The sequence below is a fragment of the Hoplias malabaricus genome, chromosome 1 (assembly GCF_029633855.1).
Source record: "Hoplias malabaricus isolate fHopMal1 chromosome 1, fHopMal1.hap1, whole genome shotgun sequence".
Taxonomy (NCBI): domain Eukaryota; kingdom Metazoa; phylum Chordata; class Actinopteri; order Characiformes; family Erythrinidae; genus Hoplias; species Hoplias malabaricus.
The window spans coordinates 26484757-26503136 of record NC_089800.1 but is presented as its reverse complement, the minus strand read 5'-3'; the positions used below and the strand labels follow the sequence as shown (position 1 = coordinate 26503136).

General features: G+C 39.9%; 1 protein-coding gene across 1 annotated transcript in view; it reads right to left on the bottom strand.

The window, feature by feature from the left end:
- The window catches only part of nbeab (neurobeachin b), a 342438-nt gene that overhangs the window by 96038 nt on the left and 228020 nt on the right, over positions 1-18380 (bottom strand). The window lies entirely within an intron of this gene.

Genomic DNA, 18380 nt, shown 5'->3' with positions numbered 1-18380 from the left:
CTGTGGAAGAGCAAAGGGGGCCGAACCAATCCGAGTCGAGTGGGTTCCATGCTTAAGCTTAGGTGGAAAGTGCAGTGAGTGGACACGGGTTTTAAAAACTCCTGGGACACTGCTGTGTCTGATACACTCGTATCAGCGCAGCACATTAGCACACCAGCACCATTTGTTGGTCTTTCCTTGGATTCTGACCATTAAAGAACAGGGTAAAAGGGAGTAACAAAGTAACAAAGTTGAAGAGCAACAGGTGGATTTACAGTCCTTATGGAGTAATTAGGGAGCTACAAAGTACTCCTGTATTCTCCTTTTTCTCAGTAACTCTCAGTATTCATAGCTCCGGCTGTCATAGTCGCTAGTGATCCTCGCTCAGCATGACGCCCCAGTGAAAAGAGCTTGGTGCTGGAGTTAAAAGCCAGAGTGCCTCTCTCTCTCTCTCTCTCTCTCTCTCTCTCTCTCTCTTTCTCTCTCTCTCAGCTCAGTGTGGTCGGGAAGGGTCGGCCTCGGCCGCCTCAAACAGGTCGGAGCGCCTGGGAATAGTGGGGTCGGAGCGTTTAACAGGATTGGAAAAGCGCGGCAGTGCCACTCCAGACGCAGGTCGTGTGGCGTTAAACGGCTGTCAGCCAGAGAGGGATGAGGACAAAAGACATCTCCCTCTTTTGAAGTGCCAGCATCGAGAGGAAGAGTCTTGGAATGCCACTAATATGTGTGTGTGTGTGTGTGTGTGTGTGTGTGTGTGTGTGTGTGTGTGTGTGTGTTTTAAAAAATCAAATCTCAGGCTCAGGAGTTCAGAATCCTGCACATGGTTCCTGACTTCAAGAAGGAAAACAACACTTAACGTTACATAGCTTACCATGTGTGCTCCATTTGCGGTAGGAAAAGTGCACTAGCTTGAGCAATATGTCTGAGAGTGTGTGTGTGTGTGTGTGTGTGTGTGTGTGTGTGTCTGTGTGTGTGTATGATTGTGTGTTTGGCTGGTGTGACAAAAAAAAACAAACAAAAAAAAAAAACGGAGGTGAAGTAGAAACGGTGCTCCAGATCAGCTCCAGACGAGGCTATGGAACATAATGAGCTCTCGAGGGGCATCTGCCCATTAAAACAGCCAACAGCAGTACAGCAGGTGAGAGAAGTGTCTCTCCCTCTCTCTCTCTCTCTCTCTTCCACACACACACAGGCAGAGATTTCCAAACACATGCACAGCAAGACCTCCAAGCAGTAGATGAAGCCCCCTACCACGTCCGTATTCCATAGCAGCCACACAGACTCTAAGAATTGCCAGCACAGACACACAGACTTGTTTTTATCCTTTGTCAAGATCTGGGTTATATATGCATCCCGTGTTTTTTTTTTTTTTTTTTTTACATATCATCACTGTCCAAAGAACAACATGCATCTCCATTTTGTTTATTTACAGTTCAATACACAGACTCTCCTTCACACTGTGTGAAAACAGTGTGAAAACAGTTTTTAAAGCATTGAAAGGTAAGAAGGTTTTTACCCTTCTCCAGTAAAGACACTATATTGGAGATGATTTTTTTTTTCTTTGGACAGCAATGCTATGTGTGTCCAGAGGTTCCACACATCTATGTTCCACACAGATAATATACTGTATACAGTGTGGACTAAAATGTGAGACGACGCTATATATGTTTATATTCAATTCAGAAAGCTTTATTCGCATGACTGTGTACATTAGAGTGTTGCTATATAAAATAATGTTCATTCGTCTGGCAACTCTATGGGATTCCTCAATGACTTGCCATTTCACAATAAAGATGGGTATTGGAAGCTTTTAACAAACACAGGGTGATGTAACAAACATGTTGACAAACATGGCTTGATGTGTTGGTTTGAAGTATGAGGTCATAATTACATCAAAGTGTAATCTGATATTTAAGGCCTTCTGTACAGCTACTGAGGCCCTAACCAATGAGCACACTTACTTATAACACATAGACAAAGATTGTAAATATTGTTTATTATTTTATTCATATATATATATATATATATATATATATATATATATATATATATATATATATTTTTTTTTTTTTAAATTTAACGCAGAATAAGAAGTTTACCCTAACACAATATGGATTATTTTGGGCCTCATTAGGCCTTTTCCCGAGTCTCTGAAACCCCTAGGTTCTGCACTATGTAACACTATTATAAGCATCTATAATATTTATAGAATATGTTTTTTAACAAACTTACAGCTTTATGAATGTTTTCATACAAACTCTATGTAAATAAAACAGTATGTAAATAAGCACAAACACACACACACACATTTCAAGCATGAAGACCCCTTAATCTGACCCTTATTAAAGCTCTAATTGGATTGCCATCAGCCAGAAGGAAAGATTCAGGGCCTCATTGGCATTTCAGCTTTTGTGTCCACAACAGCACTGAACTCAAACGGTCAGAGGACTTCTCTTCCCTTAAACACAATTGGGTGACCAAAAGCTGTCTGTGCATAAGCCCCACTCTTACCCCACCCCCCCTCCACCTTAAACAGACACATAAACACACACACAGAGCTTCAAGGCCATGTGAATTTCCAGAGGACTGAGCAATCCCTGCACCTCCACTATGTCCAAAAAAACAAACATCCCCTTGTCCATTCAAGTGCCAAAATAAACCCTCCCCTAGCACCAACATCAATCATGTTAATTATGGCAAACACCATAATAACAATAATTACAATAATATCTCATTAAGGGAGAGAGAGGGGGGACGACGGGGGGAGAATTAATAGCAGGCAGGTGTACAACACTCCGCAATTATAGAACCTGAAATTAGCTCATCGCCTCCAGGCAAGGAACAGCGGAAGGAGAGAGAGAGAGAGAGAGAGAGAGAGAGAGAGAGAGAGAGAGAGAGAGATGGAGGGTGTGTGTGTGTGGGGGGGGGCAGTGGGAGAGAGTGACCAAAAAGGTAGGGGTTAGAAAAAAAATGAAAGAGGGGAAGAGGGGGAATGAAAGAGAAAAAGAAATAAAGTGTGAGAGAGGAGGAGTGGTGGCAGAGAGAGAGAGAGAGAGAGAGAGAGAGAGAGAGAGAGAGAGAGAGAGAGAACTTCAGTCAGTTAAAAAGAGTAAAAAAAAGACAGAGAAAGACACAAAATGCCTTAAATGTGTAAATGAGGCTGAATAAAGTGCAAGAGCAGAAAGAGAAGGAAAAGCAGCTTTCTTTGGCAGAGCTGTGCTAGCGGATGAGAGGATGAGAGGAGGGGGAGGAGGAGACAGAGAGAGAGAGAGAGAGAGAGAGAGAGAGAGCGCAGAACGTGATCAAGGCGAGCCGTGGAGCGCCGAGGCAGACGACTGGCAGCTTCCTCTTCTGCTGTCAATCATTCATTACGCTGCAGTGGAGCAGCGAGGAAGCGCCGCCTCGCCTTGACCCGTCATATTAGGGCTTCTGTAAACGGCTAATCCGCCTTCGTTAGACGGTGTCAACACGCAGGGCTCGTTTTGCGCGCTCTCAAGCGCTGCTCGCTTTCAAACGCGCTGCCAGAAAGCCCGCGAAAAGAGAAGCGACTCTGAGGTAAAATCAGGAGAAATTCACCACAGTAAACTCACTCAGCACAACTCAGTCACACGGGGAGGGAGAGGTCATTTAGTAGACGCCAAGCACATCATGGAAAAAGGCTTTTAGCATCAAATGAGTCAATCACTCACTCACAGCCACACACTCTCACTCACTCACATTTCACAAAATGCACAGCAGGGTGCTATTCACTGCTTCATACGATTGTGTATATTTGCACATATACTGGAGAGTGACTATGACGGTGGTATTGTCTTAGTTATCCATTGCGTTCTTGAATATTGTATATTTTTGTCTTGTTCAAAGGACATGTGCTGCTTTAGACAAAATAATATATATATATATTTATTTCATTTTTATTTTTTAGCAGGATGCCACAAATTTTCCTTCAGAATCTTAGCTTAACCCCTTTATTATGAAGGCATTTCTTTTGACAGAGTTACCTGCCTCACCGGCTGGGGAAAACAAAAAAAAAAAATTAGCTAAAATTAAGCTAATGAAAGCATAACAACAGAATAAATTCTGTTCTAAATTGCATCTCTATAATTAGTCTCATTCATTTTTATTTACATTGATATTTTTTTTGTTGTACATATTGCTATTGTGTGTTCTCCCGTGTGCACGTGGGTTTCCTCCCACAGTCCAAAAACACACGTTGGTAGGTATATTGGCGACTCAAAAGTGTCCCTAGGTGTGAGTGTGTGAGTGAATGTGCATGTGTGTGTGTTGCCCTGTGAAGGACTAGCGCCCCCTCCAGGGTGTGTTCCCGCCTTGCGCCCAATGATTCCAGGTAGGCACTGGACCCACCGTGACCCTGAACTGGATAAGCGTTACATATAATCGATGAATGAATGTGTCCTCCGGGTGATGAATCTTATGCACACTCTGCAACCTACATCAGTGCACTTAAAACTCAGATCTCAACACAGACATCCGATTTGTTTTCATTTTTGAGGTTTTTGGGGTTGTGAAAAGCAGAGAATGCCGTTCTAGGACAGAATTATTCAGGTTAAAGAACCCAAAAGCAAGTCTCCTGAAACAAAAGCTGAAATAGAAGCAAATTATAGACACACTTCACACTAAAAGTTGGTGTTATGTTTGATTATTATGTGGAATCTCAGCTGTTTTGGCTAAAAATGTAATAAAGAATTAATAGTCTATAAAAACAGATCATATTTTATGTATTTCTTTCAGAGCTGGGGTAAACCCACGTAAAGCCACGTGGAACTGAGCCTGAATCCAAAGCAGGGGCTTTTCATGTGTTTGAGAGTCTCTTTGCCATCTAAAATTCTCCTCTCGCCTTCTCCTCTTCTCGCCTCTTCTCCCCGCTGAGTTCTTTAATGCAGTCGCTAAGCTGACTGTACGCCATCATCAGCATTCAGCCAGTGTGTGCTGAATGGTAAAAGCTGTGTGAAGAGCTGGAGGAAGTGCTGACACGCTGCTTCCTGCCTGGGGGGCTGTGAGCGCTCAGGAACAGCCCCGAGGCTAAAAGAGCCATCCTGATCGCCCCATCTCCCTCACGATAAAACATTCAGCAGTAGCCCCGCACATCAGGCCAGTGGAAGCCGAGATTAGGGGCCAGTTGAAGTTTATGAGAAAGATGTTGCCGTGTCATAAGACAGAATACATTCAGGTGCCTATATGTTGCTGCAGATTCCATATTATGAAGTGTTTCATTGTAAACACTGAGGCTTTAGGTCACCAGTGCCCGCTGTCTGGTCTGATCTATTTGGCATTGTTCTTTTTCACCCCACCCCCACAGACTGAAAGTAGATGCTGAATGCAACTGAGTTCAAGTTTAAATTCCCCTGCTGTTTCAGCATGAGAATACACTTCATAAGCAGATGTCTTTGGCCTAGTCAAGCTTTTAGAAGCATTGAGTGCTTCAGTGCTTCAGAAAATCTGGGTACTATCTCCACCAGTGTGAAGATTTCAGACTCACGTTTGACTAAAATGGAGAGTTTATGAGGTGAATTGCACATTAAGTGCTGAATTACACAGAAAGGTGGATTTTCTGGGTTCTTAATTTGTTACAGTAAGCTCTTAAAAATAGCAAGATATTTTATTATAAAAGAATTCATTAATAATCCAAAATGTACAAATATATTAGTTACAATAGCAATATTCATTCATTCATTATCTGTAACCCTTATCCAGTTCAGGGTCGCGGTGGGTCCAGAGCCTACCTAGAATCATTGGGCGCAAGGCGGGAACACACCCTGGAGGGGGCGCCAGTCCTTCACAGGGCAACACACACACACACACTCACACACTCCACTTACCGACATGTGTTTTTGGACCATGGGAGGAAACCAGGGAGAACACACCAACTCCTCACAGACAGTGACCCGGAGCAGGACTCAAACCCACAACCTCCAGGTTCCTGGAGCTGTGTGACTGTGACACCTACCTGCTGTTTTCTGAGGCAGTGTGTTTGTATTAAACCACCGCAATCAACAAAAAGCAAGTTTTAAGCAATTAATTTAAATAATATTCAGAAAAATATTATGGTAAAAGTAAAAGTAATGGTACAGGTACCCTATTGGTCAATAAAGATACGGAGTGTTTAAATTGTACCTTAAAAGGAAGGTACAACATTGGTTTAAGAGTACAGTTATTTTCCCTAAAGTTACATTACTATCTCTACTCCAAAAGTCCTGGAAATGAAACAAGGTGCATGAAATCAACACAATTTAAAAAAAAAACTTGTGTACTTTATTAGGCAGGTCGCATGAAATGTTGCATGAAAAAAATATACAGATGTCAAATTTTATGTCATTTTCAGAGACACATGACATTACTCATGAGTCTAAATGACTCTCACATTCTTCTGATTAGAAGGATGTATACATTTGAGCTACATGAACAGCTGCCTCTCCTTTACTGAAATATCAGGGATGATTGTATGGCAATCGCTTAACTTTGACCAGTCTCCTGAATAATTTATAGCTTGTACATAATTAGTAATTTGACTGAAAATGGAATCAATTAAAAATGGTCCCTGAACTTTAGGGAATATATATTCTTGTTTTTATTGGGTTGCCTAAGTCAGAAAAAATAAGTGGTTCTGATTTCATTCTGCTTTTTTTAAGTGCAGAAACTTTAGTATTGCCCCGCCCCCTTATCTGATTATCTCCAATCACAGCGCTCATTGAATAACAGTGTTAACATGACAGAGGAATAAGTCAAAGTGGCATCCAGAGCTTCTGCTCCTCGTTCCTCACTCCTGGGCTCTCACGCTGAACTGAGCTGTGGTTTATTCACATTTAAAGGAACTTTGATTTACAGTTTGATCGCTGTGGTATTTTAATCAAAGCATATCAACCCCCCCCCCCTTTAGACTTTGTACTTTATTTCCTAAAGAGTAATCATTTCTATCCTTTGTTTTACAAATGGTAAACATTAAAATGGCCACCTACCTAAAGGGCTCATCAATTCATTTGCAATTCAAATGACTTTAAAGAAGCCACCGCTTGCCAACACGGGGCATGTGCCTTGAAAAGCCTTAATGAAAGCAATTTACTCCAAGCATGTGATTTTACAACCTCTAAAAATCACGTTCGTGCAAAGCCACACTAAAGGTATCAATCATTTTAACCTTCATTGAGCTCGAGTGTCAGCTTCACAAAGGCGCTCATATGGTGTTAATGAGCGTGTAATATAAGCGACTGGCCACTAGGCCGGCGTGCTGCCGCTTTATAGGAAGCAGAGCAGTGGCTCTGGAGCTGTCTTTGTACATCACTCAAGGGCAATCAGGAGGAATAAATATCAGACCGACTTCATGGCAGATGTAATCGCGAACCATAACACACCAAGACACTGTTATGTCCAGTTAATATTCATGAATACATTAGACATGGACAACACTGGCTGGGTGGTGATATTATGTCTGTTTACAGCAATATGTCGACTGCAGTGACCGCTCATATCTAAAGAATTTCAATATGCACTACCCCATAGATTGGGATATCCTAGAAATGTGAGCATCTATTAAGAAGCTGTAATAGGGAGAATAGGGCCTCTGTTGTTGCAATTCTGGGCTCAGCACTCCAGAAACTGCACTATGGAACTTTTTGAGATGATAGGAAAAGGCATAAAAATACCATAATTTCAGGTGTCATCAAGAGGAGTATAAATATAATCAACCAACATCAGTACTTGATTCTGCTAATATTTTGTGGCTGAATGCAATCAAATCCTCACAGCAATGTTCCAGCACCTAGTGCAAAGCCTCCCCCAAATGAGTAGAGGCAAAAAGCTCCAGAAAAGTGAGGCGAATTCCATAAGAAATTAATTCTACAATGGTTTTATTCAACTTTATAAAATTCCGCTCTTTCGCTGCATCTCTGAGCTGAATTTTATTTACGCTCAAACTGACAAGCCATTTCCACAGTGTCTTCTCTTCAGAGCCACCCTCCCTCGTCATCCGGAAGCTCTCTGTGCAGCCAGGAAGCTGCGGACTGGTGTGTGTTACTAATGGTAATGATATACGTCAATATGGCCGTGTCGCCTCCCACGCGTCCTCCCCATCTTCCGAAACAATGGAAACCGGCAACTTATGAACTGCCTTCGCCACTCCGCAGAGTCCATAAAATAACTGGCCTCAGTCACCAGGGAGACCTCCCCCCAGCATTCACCCCCGGCCCCAAAATCACAGGACCAACCCCCTCCCTCCCAGCACAGATACCGCCCCTCACACACAGGAACACCAGATGACACAGATGGGGCGAGGGCAAACAAAAAAGGGGGCTCCCTTTGTAGCGACCCAGGGCCCTTTCAAAAAGCCATTCAAGCAACAAATTGGGGAAAGCTGGGCCTTGCAGCAGCACTAAAGGTTCTTGCTCTTTTATTAGCGAACCTCCGCGCTCACTTGAAACGCAGACTGATTTATGGACATCGAAGGCAAACGGGCAAAGCTCGGGTCTTTAGAACAGGAGCGGAGTGCTCGCGATGATAGCAATGAGGTGGCTTTTGTTCCACTGAAATCCAGGTGATGAGACGTTGTTGAAGGATCTCAGAAGACTACCACTTTAGAAATGTATTAGCTACATATGCTCTCAGAAAAAGTAGAAATGCACAGGACCAGACAATGTCACATCAAAGGTACAGGGGGTGTCCATTTGTGCACACTGAATGAACATCATTAGGTGTACAACCAAGTTCTAAAGCATTTTTTTGGGTGTAATTAAAGATGACATGCAATTATTTAAAGTAGTAAGTTATAAAAAGCTACTTTCCCAGTCTCTTACACTGCAATCACACTCTTTCAATCATTCAAACCAAAACTTGTCTGTTCAATAAAATATTATCCACAAGAACAGAAATAATCAATGGGACATGCTTCTGCAGCTTTTTCACTTTGATGGAATTCATAAGAAATGCAGTGAGGAATTAATTGTCGCTTGCCATTTTCAAACTACTTCATTTGCTGATTATATTTTGTTGAATAAACCGACAAATTGTCATTTTTAATAAAAGGCAACCGTTACCATAAAATGACAAAGGAACATTTGTTATATACATTAAATATTTTAATATTTATATTAATATTTTCATTTTGAATTATGTTCTTCAAATATACTTTGTATCCCCTCCTCCAGTAAAACAAGAAAAAAAATTAAAAAAGGAAATGCCCAACATACATGCCCTTGTCTTTGGAAGGTCTGGAGAGTTTTGGTGCTTCATATCAATGTCTTTGTTTACGTGTGATTTTTATGATGTCATTGTGTTGTACAGAAAATACGGAGGACAGGACTAATAAACACAGAAATGATAAAAGGTGCACAAAGTTTTGTTCGTAATATATAACACCGGCATCAGTGTTTTCTTGTTCCTTTTATTTAAAAATAAATACTAGACAATTACCACCAAAGAACAAAGACAACCAAGAATATTTACTACATTTAAACAATTACTTATTTAATCAATGTAACAAGCTAAAGCCTGTGAAGTTTAAGGAGGCTGTGTGCAGCTATATGGAGTTTTATAAAAACACTAACGCCACAAAATGTCTCCCCACCACTTTCCTTTACAATATTTCAGGGAAAGACACACACTCCTCCTCTCTCTGTGAGATATAATACGTGTGTAAATGTTGCAGAGTTCCGAGCCGTCCTTCTGAGCTTGTGAACAGTGGAGAAACATAACTAACGTAGAGCCAAACACAGCCCCAGAAACACACACAAAAGGAGCATGTTCCTGTTTTATTTCCTATCGTTCAGCCAGTTTGCGCTGAAGAGCCTACTGTTCTTTAATTCCAGCTGGAAATGAATTTAATTCCTCTTTGATGGGAAGGCGCTATGTGAAATATGGCTGAAATAACAACAGACCACCTTAAATTCTCTCTGGAAATACAGATGAACTAATAATTACTACTCACGCAGATGCATTTCAACATTAGGTGTCAGTCAGTCAGTAAGAGAAAATGCCTCTTCTGGGACCGGTAGGCTGTCCGGCAAAAAAGTGAATAATATCTGAAGCTGTTTACATTTTCATAACATGACTGTTTTAAACAGAAAACTGAAACTGGAGTTCCAATGGGATTTATTAAATTCAATCCAAACTAAAAATGCATTATTTATGTAATATTTGATATAAATCTGTTCCCAAATTAAAGCTACTAGGACCTAACACTGAGGGTCCCACCACAGTGGCAGCTTAACTGAGAGTGTATGTTATTATTGTGGGTTATTATTGAACCCACAGTTCAAACCAGAACCAAGAACCCTTGAAGAACCATCTTTTTAAGTGTGTGAATGTTAACTAGGAGAAAATTTCTCTTTGTTCCTTTGTACTTTTTTTTTTCTCAAAAACCTTGTTCATTTTCTCTTTGGCTGACTCCCAGTCCTCCACTCTCTGCAGCTCACTGGCTCCCTCTCCCTCCCTCCACTGCCACCACCCCTCTCTCTCCCTCTCGCCCCTCCCCTCTCGCAATCTGCATAGAGAGACATTTGTCATCATTAGCCCTGCTCCGACAGTTGGCACCCGGCACCTCAGATCTCGAGGACTTGCAATTATGAAGCCTTCATCTTGTATTTGGGTTACATGGCCTAATTTCATCATGGGCTTCAACGGCCAGCATTTCATTACCGAGCCCCCAACCTGGGGAAGAATGCAGACTTTTCTTTTTTTTATATATTTTCTCTTCCTTTGTTTTTCGCTCTTTTTTTTCGCTTCCCGTCCCCCGTCCCCCCACAACTCCACAACCCGGCTGTTGGGCGCTATAGTGCTCTTCAGAACGGGGGCGGTGTAATTAATTTGAAAAGCATCTAGGCATTGTCCACACCGGGGCTGTTGCGAAGACGCTGGGCTGAAGCAGCATCGGGTCAGTGGGCAGATGATTACGGACTCAACCTCGAGACACGAGCCGTCTCTTAGACATTAAGATTAATCACAGGGTCCTGGGATCTTCTCTGCTGGATGTGTGTTTAAAGTGGTCCTAGCAGGGGCTGAACACTTCTTGGTAAACATTAGAAGGTTACCCATAAACGACTAGCAACGTGCTTGTTTCTCGAGTTCTGTTTGACTGAATAATGATAATAATTTAATCACATTAGTGATAGAAGCCTTTGTATTAAATTCATCCAAAGGGAGGAAATGGTAGAACACCATACATTTCACCAGACACCCCCTGTGTTCTCTCTCTCTGGGCACTTAAAGAGCAGTAAAGTTAATTTGTGTTCTCAGGGTTAAGCTTTATAGACCTGGTTTAAGCACATATGGCTTTAGCCAGGCTGCCTGTTCCCTACATGGTCTGGGCTTAAAGTGAGCCTCAGGCTGTTTCGTCCCCGGCTGCCAAACACCCACGGGAGGAGGTCACTAACACGGCATGGAAACTAAAACAAATGGAGGGACAGTGTCCAAGGCGTGGAAGGCAGGGGGCTGACGGGCAGGAGGCAAAAGAATATTAACTGGGAGTCCTGCGGAGCGTCCATATTGCACTGGAATAACCAAATTCGCCTCGGAAAGAAGACCCAGTGACAGCTCTCACGTCCAGCCTCAGGAAGCTGAAAGGGATATGTCATAATAAATGTCTATCTCGCATAATGCAATCCGGGCTCCACCGTAATGTCCCTCGTCTTAAACGGCCAGGGCCTTTAATCTGATTTATATTCAACTCTGCCTCTCCATTAAAGCCACTTGATAATCTGCGCTCTGACCTAGCGACGCCTTTTGGCTCCCTTCCACTTTTTTCCCGCTGTTCTGCTCCGAGCACAAAGCGGGCTGTCGCAGGAACGACGAGGAGTACAAAGAGCCTTCCTAGAGTGATGATGGAATAGGGTAGAGATGACCTCGTATTGTCGCTGAATAATAGGATTATTAACGTGAACGTATATAAAAACATGACTATTAGTTTCAATTAAGGAAAGATGATGGCGGTAAAGCTCCAGATATATTTTAATCCACCGCAGCTTTGCACAGCAGCATTAACTCTAGCATCTAGAGCGGTTTGAAAAGACTCTGCAGGGAAATTAAGGACAGGGTTTTAATTAATACCTCGAGGAGCCACAAAATGGGCTACTTTTAATAGAAAGTGTAAGAACATGATAATAACAATTACATTTCGGATTTTTCTAAACATGGTATGTGCATGTCAGTACAGGGTTAGGGTTTGTCCTGAGAACATGACAAAATGAATTAAAAATGGCAATAATAACATTTAATTTTAAATAACATTTTATAAGCCTCCTTATTACAATGTTATAATACGTTAATAAGGAACCATTTTCACTACAATGAATGAAACCCTTGACGTTCTGTCCATAAAAATCTCCAAGGCTATTAAATCTCCTCATAAAACCGCAGTTTATATTGAACCTGGTTTATAAGGTTCTCGTGGGCCAGTTAACTGTGCTGCCACTTGCCAATTTTTTGTTTTTGACAAGGGCTATGACCAAGCGGGTGACATGTTCTGACAGTGGAACTCATCAAGACAAGAGACAAGGGGATAGAGTGGACAAAAAAATGAAGAGATCACTGAGGAGGAAAGTTCAGAACAAAGGGGCCTTCTACGAGCTAAACGTTTCCTGGGTCATACTCTCGTGCAAAATGAGCGGAAGCCTGGCCCATTGTATTGATTTACACTATAACACATCCCATTCAGAGAGGAAAGAAATGTTACCCAGACCAAAGGCATCAATCCAGAGGGGCTGTGTGCTCTACAGTGACACAGACACATAGACAGCAATGTTATAAAGACATAAATAGGGAAGGAGAGGTCAAGGGGGAGCTGAAGTGCCCTAGGCCAAGCCTGCAGTCTCATGCAGAGTCTCGACCAGTTTAAGGGTTAGCTTCCAATTCCATGTGAAATATATGAACTGATATATGAGAACTGATAACATTATAATCTATAAACACTCTTAGGCCAATACCTCCAAACATAGGACAGATACCACACAAATATACATGTCTCAATATGATTGTTTTTTCTGTGTAGCTCTTTCACAATTACTAAGCAAGCTCCCATCCACTGGCGCCTGTTTCACCCAAATGTTTGGAGTTAAGGGTTAATCTTACCCAAAATGTTAGGGTTAGCATTAGCGATTTAGGGTGTTGGTTAGGACAACATGATATCAGGATTAAAGCTTAAAAACATTACGAAATCATTGTAGGTTGAGGGAACATTGCTTGATCGTAAGTCAGAGTGTTCGCTATAGAAGCCCCCATCCACTAGAGGCACTGTTTCACTGTCATGTTCCGAAAGAAGAGCTACAAAACCAGTAGTGGTAGCATTACTCCTCTCTCTGATTTTGAAAACATCCCCGTCTAGGCGAGTACGAAAACAGCTGCATTGTCATGTCATTCCACTAGGGGGCCATAGAACATCTTAAAGAGAGGCATCAAAACACCACGACATGCGAGAAACACACATAGCAAACTCACCAGTGTTAAATCAACACTATTAGTGTTAAATTAACACTCAGAGTGTTGACAAGTTTACATTTTTACACTAATGGGGTTGATTTAACACTGGTGAATTTGCTGTGCAGCGGGGTTTAGTCCCAAATCATCCCACCCTCCCTATGTAGTGCACTTACTGAATCTAGATCTTAACAGTGCATTACATATTTGTAATACAGCAACATATATTTTTATTCATATGTGGAACACTGTAATCTAGTGCTACACAGTAAATTCACCAGTGTTATATCAACACTACTAGTGTTAAATTAACACAGTTAGTGTAATAATTTAACACTCTAAATGTTAACACTTATAGTGTTGATTTAACACTGGGGAATTTGCTGTGTAGCTGTGTGTACACTGTAGTTTAACCAGTTGTACACTGGCCATTTTCTGAATTTCCATCTGAAACTCTATGACCAAATTTGAATGATTATTCATTTGTAAACCTGTAACCTCTTAGATTACAGAGATATAATTAAATTACAAAGCCCAAGACCTATTATTCAATAGCTACAATTAATGAGTTACTATATATATATATATATATTATTTTTTTTTTAATATATATATAGCTTTTTTAGGTTATTAATTTATAATAAAAGTAGATGTCATATCATACAGACAACAGCCATACAAGGCGTGGTAGACCACCAACAACTATCCCACCACCAGATCACCACCAGACAAGAGGGAAATCAAGCTTCAGATCAGAAGATACAGCAGCTGTCGTTCTGAGAGTGTGGACCACGGTATTGAATGAGCTTCACAAAGGGACAGTGGATGCAAAACACCTACTGAGAAATGCATTATATGGAATTACTGAGACTTATGCATAACTTCTGGTTCCATAAAGCCATGGAACCATGTTAGTTTCAGAGAATTTTATTAAATGTTTAATCCCTCATTCAATCCTGAGGTTCGGTCACCCTTTTAAATCTATTGCCAAAGATGGTTCTTTGTGGAACCTAAAGTCTTTCTTCAACGGCATCGCTCAAAGTACACTTCATAGCACCTTTATTTTTTAGAGTCTATATATGTTTGAATGTATCTATAGTAAAAACACCATTCTGAACCTGGCATTGACACCAAAGCAGGCTGCACAGGCAGTAACCCCAGCACATGCTGCAGATTTACAGGGGGCTAATCCTGGAGAAATGGAGCTGAGTGCGGGTGAATGTGGCGGGAACTCTCTGGTCACCGCTGGGAACTGGGTCCAGAGAACAAAAGATTCTGGAAGAATCTCCGAATAAAAACCAACAAAGAGCACTCAGTCTGCATCCAATAAGAAGACATACCTGCTGTGAAATATAGTGTGTGTGTGTGTGTGTGTGTGTGTGTGTATGTGTGTGTGTGTGTGTGTGTGTGTGAGTGTGTGTGTGTGTCAAAAAGAGCTGGAGTGAGCTACAGAGCAGGGAAAGTGAGAGCGAGACAGTGTCACTTAAAAGAGATGGAGAGATATCCTTACTTTCACTAGAAATAAGAATCTTTCAGCTGAGGCTCCTCCTGCAAAAGTGTAGATATTTAATAAGAAAAAACCCAAAAAATAATAAAGTATTTAAATATACAGCTACAATGTTGTGGGATACGTAATGCTATTAATATGTATTGTGCTATTAGAAAATGTATTCACATTATTGACAAAGACATGGCCTATGTGCTTCAACAATGTATTTCTCTCCAGAATTCTAAAGAAAAAATAAAACTTGAAAACAGACCCCACCAACTTGTGTGAGCGTGCTATGAGACCAGCTAAAAAGACTGACCGAGGAGAGCCCGCAGGACAGACGACAAATGAAGGCCTATGAGTCACTCGTATTCTGCTCCAGAATTCTCGGAAACCTTACAATCCATAATCACTTCCACCTACATGCTTTAAAATAACATTACATGTAATAAAGCTGTTATGCAACTGTAATAACATGTCAAAGGTTATTGGTGAATACAAGTACATTCTGTGTTCAAATATTACTAATCGAAAGAGAAAGGCCTTCAAACATGCTCTTATTATAATAAAGCGGTTATACACTGGTAATAGCCATAAAGGCTGCATTTCAGAAAATAGGTAAATATCACTGTCTAGAGAAAATATCTACAAAAAGAGACTAGTGTATGGAACTAAGCTTTTATACGATGTTGCTAACCATCAAAGTTTTGAGAGTTTGTTTTCATTCTGCAATGATTTTCAGCTCATTTTAAATGGAATGATCTACATTCTAGAGTCAGTGCATTGCTCTGCATTGAAAAACTAAAGTGATTATAATTTATTTATTTATGTATTCATTTTTAATCATTGTTGAAAGCAGCTGACTTCGATTTCGCAAGAAAATGTCTTGAAGAAGTTCAAATGATTTGGGGAAAAATGAGTTTTCATTAAAAACAACTAATGTTTTTGTGTTCTACTATTTTGGAGCTATTTGAACAGAAGTGATCATTATTCATCCTCCACATAAGGGCTATTTAAGCTGGAAAAACACTCAGCTTTGATCAGAGTGGACCAGACTCCCCTGTATTATGATTATATTAGATGCCATTTCAAGTCCACTGTTATTAAATAAAAATGTATATTTTTTCCATGGACTGCATTGTTCTTAATACACAGTGAGTAATGAAATGTGTTACATTAAAGTTGTACAATATTTCAGTGAAATAGAGAACATTGTGTAAAGCTACCTTCCGATGGCCTGATCTATTCATATCCAAATCTCTCTCTCTCTCTCTCTCTCTCCCTCTCTGTGTGTGTGTGTGTGTGTGTGTGTGTGCGTGAAGCCTCTCAGGCCAGCTTGGCTTGGAAGCAGCACTGAGGATCTTTCCATGGAGCCATGAGGTGATTTTACTGCTAAATCCATGTGATCTGCTATCTTCAAAGGTCTTATTATCACTTTCAAGGCATCTCTGTGTCTCATTCGGAGGAACCCACTTGCAGGAGAGCTGTAAACAGCCAGAGTCTATGAGGAATAAACCATAATTGTTTAAACCATAGTTCCTTAAAGATGTATGGGTCAGCAGCTTACACGACCGAACTGAACAAAGCTGGAAACACTGCGATGAAATCATTTTTAATCGTAGGGAGTGCTGTATGATTTCAGTTGGTGTTCATTTTACTCAAGGAGCTAAGTGTCAGTAATGAGACAATATTCAGTCAAAATCTATAAAGGTAATAGGAATAAAATGTGGAGTAAAGAAAAGGGTTTCGGTTAAATCTAACAGTCTGAAAGACTTCAACTACAGTTATTTAAAACAAATATTATATATGATGTATATGTGATGAGAATTTTTGGGCTGTAGATAGTCTTCAAAAAGGAGTTATTATGTATTTGAAATAAAGTTCTAACAATTCAGTTTGTGTTAGAAATGAGACCATGATGTGAATCAAGGGCCCACTTATAGACCAAAATAACAAAGGGCAGAAAATGTAAAAATATAAAACCTTCAAAGTAATGGAGGAACAATGTGAAAAAAAAAGTACCATCATTAAACTTACGTTTTGACATTACATTGTTAAAAATACAATATTTAGACTAAATTTATATATATATATTTGTGAAAAATAAGAATGGATCATTAGGAAAATCTTGCTTTGAAGATCTAAACACTTAGTATTTGCATAAAAGACTATTCACAACAACAATAAGAGCAAATCTATACATGTATTTAAAAGTTTTCTAGTTCAAAAGGAGGCCAATAATAATTCATTTTAAACAAGAAAGAACGATGTATCTTGGGAATGATTGGCATTGTTATCAAATATGAGCCCGTGTTTACTGAAAACGAACGTTAAATATTTGCATATCGTAGAAATAAAGCGTGGCGGATATTACAGTTGTTCAAAACCGAGCGAGATTTTAGTGAAATTTAAAACCAAATGTAAAAGAACATTCTCCGTATATTCTAAACCCTGGTTACGTTTATGGTTACGTGCGGTTGGAGAATATAGGAGTACAGTGGACAAATATGAGTCTGGAGGCTGTTATATCGCCCGAAAAAAAAAAAAAAAAAAAGATATTCGTCCACGAACATGGCTCGTGACTAAACAGCAGAAATGCGCTGAGAAATACATAAGTAATAAACATCGAGAGAAAATACATTGAATAATAAACATAGAATACTCCAGTGCAGCGCTCTGAGCCCAGGCCTTAGACCCTGGAGCGCGTTTATAAAGCGCATATTCAGATTATATTTACAGTTCATAAAAACTAAATACGGTCAAAACACCATTTACTCTAATGCCTCCTGGGAAAAAGGTTAATAATTGTTAACTAAAAAGTCGCAATTATCTAAAGAAGGCTTTGTCTAGCTTCATTTATTTAGGCGTATTACACTGTTATTATCGTTTGAGATATATATATATATATAACGATAATAACATATATATACTTTTTTTTAACTACAGCAATATTTTTAATAAAGGAAAAGGGCACTGTATCCATAGTTCATATTAATGAATCCAAAGAGATATATACTTTATTTTATGTCATATATGAAATTTCAGCCAATACCCTGTTTACTGCGCCACTACAACATTGTATCCACGCGCTAATGTGAAACGCTCATAATGTGGTTTATTTGAACACGTTAAACGCTAGCGACTGATGTGATATAAACAATATAATATTCCAATATCGTCGCGTGGAGGGCATGGAGTAAAATAAATAAAATATTACAACATTATTGAGTTTTAGAGTTTTAATATTGTTCCTGTGATATGACAACAAAAATCCCAGCTGTAATAAGGCAGCGCGAGACGCACATCAAATACAAAGAAATAATAACAAAGAGGTAAAAAAAATAAAATAAAGGTTAAAAATAATATTATAAAATAAATAAATAAAATTAAAATTGTTAAAACATAAATAATAAAATAACGGCGTGAACCAAATAAATAAATAAATAATAAATAATAATAAATGAAACACAGCCTAAGAAATTAAATAAATAACAGC